Genomic DNA, 13420 nt, shown 5'->3' with positions numbered 1-13420 from the left:
GAAGATTCTTGTTACACGAGATACAGTTGAATTTACAATCCTAAGCGTTTTGCTACGATCGGTGGGACGCCTCCGGATTTTGATTGTAGGTGCACACAAATTTTTCACTGGCAATTTCTTGTTCCGACGATATGATTGGAACCACTGTATGAATAACTGCAGATGTAAACAATACACTATGAATAAGATTTGCTCAAATGTTTAGGTTTCTTCCTCATACGGTTTAAAAGTTATACACAGAAAAAATAAAGAACCTAAAAAAAATGTTTAAAGAACTCAGCTTTGAGTACGAAGTTCAAAATTTTAGCTTAAAAGTAAGTAGTTTTCTCACTCCCTCTCATGAATGTTATTATAAACAAAGAGAGCTGCATCGACCCAACGTGTGCTGTTCCGTGGAAGAAGCCAAATTTGAGTTGTTTTCACCATAGTCTCGGGTGAGTGAAAATAACATAAATTTGAGTTGGTGAAACTTCATAGTGGGTGAAAATTCAACACGGGAGTAAAGGCAAAGTACTCACCGGATTTTTTCGCATTATACTTATTTTTGGCTTCTTCCACGCAAGGGCGGATTTGAGTGAAAGGAACCATAAAGTGAGTTGTTTCGCGGTTCCGTGTAGGAGATTTTCGGTGTGCCATTTTTAACGAATATACCCTTTATACGGGAGGCCCGTTCGTCGATTGTTTACATACAAAGAGTTCAGTTTGACTTTTGCTCTTTGTTCTATGATGTTTATCTGTTTTGTGCTCGATGCCTAAAAGGGTTATAGGCAGTGTTGCCACATATACAGATTTTTCTGTAATGATGCAGATTTTTGAGTCTTTTTTTGACCAAGAATCTGTAAATACAGATTACAGATTTTTCAGAAAACAACAGATTTTACAGATTTGGAACATTACAGCACAAAATTCACTTCTGACAAAAAAAATGCTCTACATTTCAAGTGGAAAATGTCTCATAGAACATCCCATGACAAAAAAGGCAGAATTCCCTAATGTATTCAATCCTAATATCCATAGGCCTACACGTTGCGGACCTTGGATTGCACTTGGAGTATCGAACTCGCCATCCCCGGAATCGCAATCCTACATTTTCTAAGCAAATTTATGCATTGGTTTTTCATTTATACCTTATTCATCAGCAGCTACAGAGCTCATTCCATAGCATAACAATCCTAAACCCAAGATATGAATCACCGAGCCGTTTGAATTTTTTTTTCAAAAACGATATTTAAAACCAATTTGTTTGAAAATCAATTACGTCAAACGTTGAAGAGGTTGTTTCTTCGTACAACTGAATTGATAAATATGTGAAAGTATGAACTTTCTTCGAGCACCATAACATAATTGAAGAAAAGATTGTTGCGTTTGTTTGAAATTGATAGAAATATGAATAAGGTTATGAATATAGAAAATAAACACATACAAGTTCAGGGATATTTTTGTGTTTTTGTCAAATTGTATCATACAGATTTCACATACAGATTTTTTAACCATAATACAGATGAAAAAGATTTTTTACTTCGGGGCTGTCCACAAACCACATAGACCGAAATTTCACATTTTCAAACCCCGTCCCGCCTAGTCCCTGAATCCGAATCTCAAAGCCAATTTAATTTCTGTGGAACTCGATTCCTCATAGAGGTGTGCGCTACCGCCGCCAACGCTTTTGCATACGCGCCATTGCCTCAAATCTGTAACGCATGTGAACTACAATTCTCCACGCCGGTTCAAATTTGAAGAAAAACGAACAATTTCAGAACTTCCGAAAATTTCGAGTTGAAATTCCGAGCATTCCAAGCCAACATTCCAGTAAGTTTTTCGTGGAAATTTTGTAGAATTTCCTGATTGATAACCTTTAAAGTTTCCCGATAATACTCCAAAGAACTTGCCCAAAAAATGTCAATGCTTTTCTCAAAAACTCCATGCAATATCTTGTTGAATAATCATCCGTTGAAATCCATAGAATTTCCTTCTAAAATCCAAAAGTTTTCCAGTTATTAGTAATTGGGTTTTTTATTTTGAAAAACATGTTGATGTTTTTATTCATTCGATAGAATACCTTTTTCTGATATACAACATATTTTTTTAAACTCTTAGACCCGAAATGTTATGTTTAAAATCCATTTTAAAAGATTTTGAAAATTTGACTGGTTGGTAGTTAGCTCAGAGGTTGGCCGGCTAAAAGTAAAATCAAGTTGGGGGTGTTATTAGGTTTTTCGAAATTGATTTAAAATTGTTCTCGTTCACCAAACTTCATAAAATTTTGGATTTAGGCTTAGTTTTTACAAAAGATTCAAGATAGGGGAACGGTTCGGCACTTCATCCCATAACTCCTATTTCCATCCCATCAAACACAAAGCAATGAAAAGAAACTCGGTTTGTCTCTCATTTTTGTGATTTTTTTTTCAGCAGTGACCACGCGTGTCAGCAAAAAGAAGCGACAAAATTAATGCTGTATATCTTTGTTTCGCGGTGAGATGAATATATGTTCAGTTAGATGGAAAACGGAACAGCTCCCCTATGTAATAATCTCAATCTTCAGGAAAATTTAAATTTGTTTTCCGAGATAATTTTAAGTTTAAACGAACATTTCGAAATATTTCCCGTGGTATTTTAGAATGGTTTCCAATGATATTTTTAAATTTTTGTTTCTAATTCGGAGCAATTTCCACATTCCAAAGAATTTTCCGAATAATTTGCGATATGAAGAATTTTCAGTTGAGATTTTTGGTGAATTTCTCGCAAAAATTTAGAATAAATTTTCGTGAAAATTATAAAGGCTTTCTTACAAAAATTGCAAATATTTTATTTGAAGAAACTCAAAGCGTTTTTGGTTGGAAATTCAAATAATTTCGCGTGGAAATTTTCAACAATTTCTATAGCAATGTCAAAGATTTTCCATCAATAATTCCAAAGAATTTGCATTAGAACTCCCGAATAAATTGCCATAAATTTTCTAATAATTTTCCATGGACATTCCGAAGAGTTTCGCTTATATGTCTAAAGAATTACCGAAATTAAGCAAAGTTTTCCTGGGACTTCCTAGAAAATCTCCAGTTGAAATTCTAAAAGGTTTTTCGCGAAAATTTCGGAGAATTCCCCTTACAAGTTTTAAAGAATGTCTTGTGGAAATTCAAATGACTTTTTCTTTGATATTCCAAAATTCTTCCTTTGTAAATTCCAAAGAATTTTCCGTTGAAGTATGACATAATTTCCCGTGAAAATTCTCAGAAAATGGCCTGTCGTTTCTATAGAAGTTCCTGTCGAAAATCAAAAGATATTTTAGTAGAATTTGCAATAAAATCCGAGTGTAAAATAAAGAAAATCGAAGGTTTTTTATAGAGAATTTTCCTGCTCAACATACAAGAATCTGCAGTTAAAATCCATGATAGTTTTAAGCCGTAGTTCAGCAAAAAAAAACATTATAAATCAAACAAGTGAACTTCCCACAAAGCGTGGGTCTACGTGGACTTTTGGTATACCCCCCGTCCCCCTTCGTAGACTAACGTAGACTTTTTCGAAACCCCTCCCCCCCTCTCAAGAGTCTACGTGGATTATGGACAGCCCCTTCCGAAATACAGATTGAAATGTGGCAACACTGGCTATAGGCCACACACAAAAGGCGACGCGAGACTGGACACAATACTTATGGTTCTTACAAACGAAAAAGGATTTTTTAATTTACCTTTTTGTCGACCGGTTTCGTGCTCGATGTTGCCCATCTACAGGACGTGGTCCAACCTCTCAAAGATGAGTGGGCTATAGGCCCTTGATCTATTTTCCCTAGATTGAGCTTCTTTTCAAAAATTCTCGAACATTTTACCACCTCATTAAGCTATCTTAGTGATAAATACGGTCCAACCACCTAAAGCAATTGCGGATCAATCACACTCACCCATATACTTTATTCTCAAGTATATCCTTTCTGCTGTAGTCCATAGTATCGAAGTATGTTTACACCAGTGATTCCGGCAGGAATGTTCCAGGGATTCCAATGAGAATCTTATGAATATCTTCCATCCTCTAGGAATTTCGACTTCCAGGATATTTCAGGAATTTTAACGGAAATGTTCCAGTGAATCCGACAGAAATGCTTCAGGGATTCCAATGCAAATCTTTTAGAGATTCCGAATGGAATCCTCCAGGAATTCCGACGAGAATATTCCAGGAATTCCGACGGGAATGTTCCAGGAGTTCCAACGAGATTGTTCCAGATAATCTGTCATAAATCCTCCAGGAATTCCAACGTGAATGTTCAGAGATTTCGTAGGCAATGTTTCAGAGATGTAGAAGCAAATAAAGGATTACGAAGCAATCTGTCGTAGAATTCCGAAGCAAATCGTCGGAGGGATTCTGATCGTCGAGGGATTTCGACGTAAATCATTCAGAGATTCCGAAGCAAAACGTCGAGAGACTCTGAAATAAATATTCAAGGGATTCTGAAGCAAATCTTCGAAGTATTCTGAAACAAATAGTCAATGAATTCCGAAGCAAATCTCCCAAAGTTTTCGAAACAAATCTTCGAACGACTCCGGAGGAAATCCGAAGCAAATTAACGAAAGATTTTGAAGAAAATCCTTCATGTATTATGAAGAGTATCCCCCACAGATTTCCAACGGTATCCCTTAACGATACCGAAAGGATTTAATGTGAATTCTTCTGGATTCCGATTGGAATACTTCGATGATTCTGATAGGAATTCTTTAGAGATTGCAATGAGAATTTTTCTAGGATGCTAATGGGATCAGTTGAAACTATCATGCTGCGAGTCAAGCAGAAGTCTGCTGGAAAACTGTCACTCTAGTCCGTGATGGTTGACCACCATATGTCTTTGACTGCTGGCATTTATCACGTTTGCTTTGATTGAGATTTTGGTGGCTCTACGTTGCTGTTTATATTGCTTACTTTGATGCTTTCAAATAAATTAGATATTGCCTTTTCATAATTAACAACAAGTGCAATTTCACTGCCACACAGGAATCTTTCTCAGAAATAAAAAAAAGCTCATTTGTCTTCCACTCATTTCATTATGATAGGCTAAATATGGAAGATAACGTTTTTGTCGTCAAACTTGTTCAGTAATTAATTATGCTATGTGTTGAAAATTGATATCACTGCTAACTAACTTTTCAAATCCTTGCTAATTTTTTTCTAGGGAGGACTAACCCAATTTTGGCAATTTGGTCATTTGAACCAAAAATGCCGTTTGGCTGAAATGTTGGTTTTGACTCTCTGCCAAACGACCATTTCTACAAAACGGCATTTTCTGCCAAATGATCTGGTCGGTCAAACTACCATTTCGTCCAAATGACATTTCGAGCCAAATAAACTGTTAGGGCAAACAGTGTTCGCAATAATAACCTCCGAGCAGGCACGCTGCCTTTCGGAGGCAATAAATCAAGTGTAGTTCGATTAAGCAGTAGTTTTTCTTCATTGCTGTCTGGAGACCATAAAAAATCACACAACGTAGGGTCGTCCCACCTCGGACGAAACATTGGAACAGCCTTTCGGCTGTTTGTTGCTTCCCGCCGTTGCTTCGGTCAAACCATTTTCGACCTAATACTGTTTCGGTCAAACGTTTAATTCAGCTTAATGAAATTTGGCTAGATGACTTTTTTATTTATTTATCATCAGACTAAGGCCGGAGTGGCCTGTGCTGCACATAAAAGACTTCTCCATTCAGCTCGGTTCATGGCTGAACTTCGCCAACCACGCAGTCTGCGGAGGCGCTGCCCGCTGTGCACCTCGCCTTCTTGTTCCCGTCGGATCGTTGTCGAGAACCATTTTCACCGGATTACTGTCCGACATTCTGGCTACGTGCCCGGCCCACCGCAGTCTTCCGATTTTCGCAGTGTGAACGATGGATGGTTCTCCCAACAGCTGATGCAACTCGTGGTTCATTCGCCTCCTCCACGTACCGTCCGCCATCTGCAACCCACCATAGATGGTACGCAACACTTTCCTTTCAAAAACTTCCAGTGCGCGTTGGTCCTCCACGAGCATCGTCCAGGTCTCGTGTCCGTAGAGAACTACCGGTCTTATAAGCGTTTTGTAGATGACTAGATGACTTTTGGCCTAGCCTAAAGTGACCAGATTTTTCTTGGTCTAATCCGGGAAATCTTATACACAGTGCTGTGATACTTTGTACGTAAAAGGAGCAAAAACAATCATTCATATCAATTTATGCGCTTATTTGATACAGAATATCCTCAATCATATAGCACTGTTGTATTACTAATGATTATTTTGTATTTTATTATTAACGACTACTCAGCCTGTAATTAGTGAAACGAATATCTTATTTACTCGACGTTTCGACCCGGGGATTATATCTTCATTTGGGGGAAAATACTGAAAATTATATAAAAACGACAGTATGTTGCCCCTAAAGAAGAACCAATCCCCGTGTCGAAATGTTGGGTAGATGAAATATTGGTTCCACTAATTAGAGGCTAATGAAAGATTCTTGGATAAGCGAAACATTTTTCACAATACAACAATATCTGTTCATTTCGGTCAAATACAATTCGGCTTGATGATTTTCAACTTAACGTATCATTCGGCCAAATGGCCTTCGTTTTTTTAAATAATTTTCCATTGAATTTCCGAAGAATTTCTTATGGACAAAAAATTCCCTGTAGAAATCCAAAGAAATTCCTTCAAAAATCTTTTTTTTTTCGTTGAAATACCAAACGGTTTCCCATAAACAAATTAAAAAATCACGTAAAGTTCTGAATAATTTTGGTTAAAGTTTCGTAATATTCACCATGGAAATTCCGAAGAACTTTCCATAGAATCCAATGAATTTCCTATAAAAATTTCGAACAATTTGCCGTTGAAATCCAATTTTTATGTAGATGTCCACATTTTGAACAATCTCCCGCTGAAAATTTGAAGAATTTCTTTGAAACTTGAAACAATTTCTAAAGTGCTTCCTTGGAAATTCCAAAGAATTCCCAAAACTTCATAGTAGTTGCCATGGAAAATCCGAAAATATTTTTCAAATGAATATCTTCGAGAAGCTCAGAGAATTTTCGAGACAAGTTCATCAGATTTTTACTTCTAATTTCAAAAGATTCTTCCGTTGAAGTCTTCAAGAAACGAACGTAAAAAATCTCCACGCCGATTCACGCTACCGCCGCCACCGACCAAAATACTGACAAACGCTGCCACCGCCGATTTTCGAACCGGCGCACACCTCTAATTACATATGTTACAAAATCTAAAAAAAAAATTACAGTATCTTTAAAAATATTGAGAATGTATCTAACACTATTTTGAGAGCCAATTCCGACTACAAGCTTCATCAGGATAAATCTATGATAAGGAGTATCTTGATGTCGAAGTTGACGCTTAACATTATATCAAGTTATACATCTCGTAATCTATAAAGACTACGCTGCGGTTTCTATGAAGCTTATTTTTACATTAGCCAGCAATGATGTGGAATAAACCTACGAGCATGTAAGAACATATTTGCTCAAGGCAAAGTATTGTTTATCTGCCCCCCACGCTGAACGGTAGAAGCATCCGCGCTTATGTTACTGATTTAAGTCCTTCCGAATCAACGGTTTCTAATAGCCTTGTTACGCAATTGCAACAATTATCTAGTGTCGTAGCCAAGCAAATCCGTCTTCAAGCGCGAAACACCGAAGGATAATTCGCATGTTCACGCCTCAAAAACATAACACTGAATGATCGTTTATTTTCACCGTTCGAATCATCTAGAATTCCTGTCAGCCTACTGAGATTGAATTTCAAATTTCTTCTCATTAGCTTCTTAGTATGCTGGCATTTCAAATGCCAACTACGATTGAATTTCAAATTCGTTATCATTTTCTATATTAATGTCATTTTTAAATTATTTTAATCATGAAATAAGAAATACGTTCCACTTTATCCATCAATGTAACCAACAAATGCAAATACATTTTTCAGACTCACTTTATTCCCCACATCTAGCATGGTTGAAGTGCTAAGCAAAAAAGTGGACAACATCTCTTCTGTACCGGTACAAAACACTGGTCCAATGCTTTCGATAACGATCACTGTACCAAGCCAAAACAGGACACTCGTCTGGCCAAGAATAAGCATTAAACGTCGTCGCGGTGATTTTGGCCAAGCAATACGACCATTCAGCGAATAAAGACACAAAGGCGATTGATTTTGATGATCTTTCCATTCCCTCAATCATACCTGCAGAGCCGACACCAACATTCTGGCTGCGATGATCAACGAGAAAGATATAGAGAAGATTGTTTCTCGTTGCTCAAACGTAAATGATGGAATGAAATTTATTCGACTCGAATGATGTCTTCTGAATGTATTACCAAAATGTACGTGGATTGAGGACGAAAATTGACAACCTGCTGCTGGTGGCATCCTACAGTAACTTCGACGCGATCATCATGACCGAGACACAACTGCACAACAGCTGTTTGGATCACGGTTCAATGTTTTCCGTTGTGATCGTAGCCCTGATCAGTGAATGAGCTGTGTGAGAAATGTTCGTCTGGTGATGCTGTTCTAGTTTGTGGAGATTATAACCAGCCACGCATAATTCTGTTATTGATACCATACTCTGTTATGAACTAGCCCAGCATAAGAGGTAAAATACCAAAGGAATAATACCATGGTTTTTTACCTCTTATGCAAGGCTACTTCATACCAATTTCTGTTAAGACTCGAGCGAGTACAAAGGAGATTGATACGTTCAGCGCTTAAATCTTTACCGTGGGGTAATCCTGAAAACTTGCCGCCCTATCCTGAACGATGTCGTTTTCTAGGTTTAGACACACTGGAAAATCGACGAAAAATACAGCAATCTTTGTTTGTTGCTAAACTATTGGCTGCGGAGACTGATGCCTCCGATCTTATATCTATGATGGAATTCCATTTACCGAATAGATCGCTGCACAGTCGACAATTGTCTTTCGCGCGTGACAGACGTTTCCCGCACAGTTGACGTAAATAACCAACAAAATTTCGTATACCTAGTGACGAAAACAAAGTGTAATTAGCGTAATATGTCGCACAGGAAGAACACCATTGTCGTGGATTTCAGTGTCCTCCCGAGACGCCCTCCTTTGGCCCAGGTAAAGCAGTTTCTTGAGGAATCTCTCAAGCTTAACATGGCTGATGTGAAAAGCATCCAACTGCACAACCTCAATGACTGTGTGTTTGTTGAGATGAACAGCGCAGGCGTAGCCGCACGACTACAAAAAGAACATCACCTCAAACACTCATTTCACCGTCTCGGCGTATTCTATCATATTCCGGTATACGTAGATGGTCCCACCACTACATTGAGGATTCATGATCTTCCTCCGAGAATGCCGAATGAAACCATATCGGATTGCCTAAAGCAATATGGTAAAGTTATCTCCGTACAGAACGAGACGTGGAAGAACTTTTTCCGGGAGTAGCAAATGGTGTAAGAGTGGTGCGAATGATGCTAGAGAAAGCAATACCATCTCGTATCGTTATCGATGACGAGCCCACGCTTGTAACTGGACAAAAACAAAACCAATCCCAAACGCGTCCTCCAGCAGCGACGGTTTCAACATCATCATCCAACAAACAACACAATAGCGACCCTCCGCCGATGCGAGCCGATGCAAGCGAAAGCGATGAGGACGACTATGAAGACGAAGAGAAAAACAACAACGACAGTGACGGTGATGGTGACGAACAAACTGATAACTTCATAGAGTCCGGTACTGGAGCCAGCGCGAAGAGGCGATTGTCTACTGCATCTGCAACAACAAGCGATAATCAAGAAGACAATATTCCCAAAAGATCGTGCAGTGATGTTATTGCTGATGCTGGTGATAGTGGAAAAAATTGTCATTCGGACTGGAAAGTATACAACACACGATCCAAGAAAAAATAATTAATTTTATTCAGAATGCATTGTATTTAATTGTTGTGAAATATTATCTCATGAGATGAACCAGCCGCGGGCTGAAAATCTCAAAAATAAAGATAAAAAAAAAAAAAAAAAAAAAGATCGCTGCGGAATACTACTTTGCTACAACCACGCTTCCATCGAACGGTGTTCGGATACAATGAACCGATCTCGGCATGTATTCGCACATTTACGGCCGCGAAGATATATTCAAGTTCAACGAACCAACCATACGTTTTGTAAATCGGGTTAAACGATTGTTAAACTAGTAGGTAATAAGTTGTTATTTCTATTAAGACTATTTGTCAGATAGACCATCTCAAATACAAATGTACATTATGTGGAAGATATTGATTTAAAAAAAGGGATTCCATCGAAGGAAAAGTGGTTACTTCCAATACATTTTTCAAATCAGTATCTTCCACATAATGTACATATTCATATATGAGTTTTCAGAACATTGTAAATAATTGTCCAAGTCAGGTGGTTTAATATCCGGAATATAGGCAATTAACTTTTATTGAACTGATAAAATTGCCTGATAACTTTTCCTTAAAACCACAAATGCTCGTTTTTGATGAAAATTTAGCATTTAACTATAATTCAAACTACGGACAAATTAGCTCAAATCTAGTGCTAGCGGTAGATAGATGTGGGTTTGGGTTACGCCGGAAACTAACCGGGCGTCTGATACTTTGAGCCACTCTGATTAAAGCAGAACTCGTCATCTCCTAACTCACATTATAGTTTGTGTCTCGAAAGTCGTCTTACACCGGTGTATGTCCAATTAGTCCAACGGTTTTAAAATTCCACCGCCCGAGCTACCGATTTTTGTATGTTTGAAACTTGCGATGGCTGGCTGTTGGAATAATATCTCAAGGCTTTCAATATATCCACGGAGTTTAAATTGATCAAGAGTTATGAATGATATTAATCGAAACGTAATTGGAAAACGCTCACTTCTACAAACATTGATGTTGATCTGCCTAAGGGAATAGTTCTGCGCCAAAGGAGCATGGCTTGAGAAAATCTTCAATCTGTATTTGTCGATAACACTCAATATTCTAATGAGACTTTTAAAAGACAGAATCACCGTCTTCGACCAGAGGTCGCACAGGCTGAACACTTAACATCTAGCATGACAGACAGTTTGACAGGTGATCTAGCTTGAGACAACGGACAGGGACAGGGAATGGAACTCACACTCCACAGCACATGCGTCTAGAGACGGTTGACGAGGAAATATAAATCACGAACGAATGGACCGATTTGCAAGATTTCCTCTTTTTTTGTTAAATATCTTAACTGTACATGTGTGTCTTAAGGTCACTCCTCACGGAATCCAAGTTTCAAAGTGCTCGCGTTTTCGGGGGCACCCCTCTCGATACGGAAGTAACGCACAACTGTCATTTTTATTATATCACGCATGCAAGCTAAATTAACAAAAATGACAGTTGTTTTTTTTCCAGTTTCGTTTTACCAAATAGGCGTGTATAACACTTTACGGAGCCACGTTTCTTTGAGATATGTACAATCGACATAATCTTATTATTAAATTAGTAAGAGAGGGAAATAAGCCAACGTACTCGTGGTGACTCGAGGTTAGGTTTACAATGTTTAAGGATGGACGGGGATTAGGATTAGGGAATCAGGGAATCATCATAATCAATGAATTTCAGCAGCTCATCCGGTCATTTGGCGTCGGGGACGATGTGGTGTGTCGTCGTGCTCGAAGAATGGTTCGAATGGGAGCATCTTCCGGACGGCCAGAGCTACGGCGCTCTACGGGACAGACAGACAGAGACAAAACAAAAAAAAAAACTTTGAAGAAAAGAAAAAAACAAAAGTATTAGACTTTTATGTCAGAGGAACAAAGAAAACTATAAATGGCTTGCATATAGACCACATCACGATCCCCCAAAACACCTCTTATCTCCTGGAAGGGTTGTTTACCTCGGGCCACTAGGGTATCCAATAATTGCTCTCTGGAGACGTCGTTTTCCGAGCAGAACCAAACTACGTGATCGATGTCATCATAACCGGCTCCGCACCTACATAAGTTGCTATCGACAAGGTTTATTCTGTACAGATGTGCATTTAGTGAATAGTGATTGACATAAGTCTCGACATCACGCGAATGAAGCCTCGACTTAAGTCCTCACCTCTGAACCACGCTCGCCCAGAAACTTTTGGAACTATAGAAAATAGCCACCGTCCAAGTTCGTTGTGTGTCCAATTTCTTTGCCAACTTTGAAGAGTACTCTGACGGACTAATGGGAAAAACTCGTTGCTCGAGAATTGTCTATCATAAACCTCTCCTTCCTGTGCGCCCACCTTTGCTAGCGAGTCTGCCTTCTCATTGCCGTAGATTGAGCAGTGAGAAGGGACCCAAACAAAGGTAATCTTGAATGATCTTTCGACCAAAACACGCATCTGCTCTCTTATGTTTGTAAGAAAGTAAGATGCGTGCTTAACAGGTTTCATCGACCGGAGTGCCTCGATAGAACTAAGACTATCCGAGAAGATGAAATAATGGTCTACGGGCTGATTGGAAATTATCCCCAAAGCGAAGTTAATTGCTGCCAGCTCAGCAACATAAACCGAACACGGTTTCTGAAGTTTTCGGAAGGTGGTTGAAGTTACATTGAAAACACCAAAGCCAATGGATCCGTTAATGCGAGAACCATCAGTGAAGTATCTGTTGTTGCAATTGACATGTTCATATTTTTCAGAAAAAATGGAGGGAATAGAAAGATTTAGAAGGTGATCTGGTATTCCTTGAATAGCATGTTTCATGGACAGATCGTATTCAATTGAGAAACTGTCATTGGTGAAGTCAACTCGAGGGGGAGTATAACATGGAAGACAAAGATCTGACGATATGTAGTTGAGATAAACTCTTAAGAATCTTGACCGATGAACCAGTTCAAGCATATTATCGAAGTTGTGTAAGACAAGTGTGTTACTTGTTCCACATTTGATTAGTATTCTTAATGAGAGCTCCCAGTAACGGTGCTTTAAAGGAGTGACTCCAGCAAGCACCTCCAGGCTCATGTTATGCGTTGAATGCATACAGCCAAGGGCAATACGCAAACAACGATATTGAATTCGTTCCAATTTGATAAGGTGGCAATCAGCTGCTGAGAGGAAGCAGAAGGAGCCGTACTCTAAAACAGAGGGAATAGTCGTTCTATAGAGTTTGATGAGGACTTCCGGGTGAGCACCCCACCATGTTCCGGAGATAGAACGTAGAAAATGGATCCTTTTCCGGCATTTCTCTATCAAATACTCAAAATGAAGTCTCCAGGTGCATTTAGAATCAAACCCGACCCCAAGGTATTTAGAAGATAAAGATTGGTTGATGTCATCATTCAACAGCTTTAGTTTCAGTTGAGCAGGGTACCGCTTCTTAGTAAACACAACCAACTGAGTTTTTTGCGGTGAAAACTCGATCCCCAAATGTCTGACCCAAACAGTCAGATTATCTAGGGTACTTTGCAATGGTCCTTGCAA

At 38.8% G+C, this 13420-nt stretch overlaps 1 protein-coding gene and 1 pseudogene across 2 annotated transcripts in view; both read left to right on the top strand.

Moving 5' to 3' along the window:
• The window catches only part of LOC134222442 (ovochymase-2-like), a 70217-nt gene that overhangs the window by 15930 nt on the left and 40867 nt on the right, over window positions 1-13420 (top strand). The gene's annotated exons all lie outside the window — the stretch shown is intronic.
• Window positions 8948-9892, top strand: LOC134212801 (uncharacterized; annotated as a pseudogene).

The sequence above is a fragment of the Armigeres subalbatus genome, chromosome 1 (assembly GCF_024139115.2).
Source record: "Armigeres subalbatus isolate Guangzhou_Male chromosome 1, GZ_Asu_2, whole genome shotgun sequence".
Lineage (NCBI taxonomy): Eukaryota > Metazoa > Arthropoda > Insecta > Diptera > Culicidae > Armigeres > Armigeres subalbatus.
Note: the sequence above shows the minus strand (reverse complement) of the source record. Positions and strands in the feature narration are given on the sequence as shown.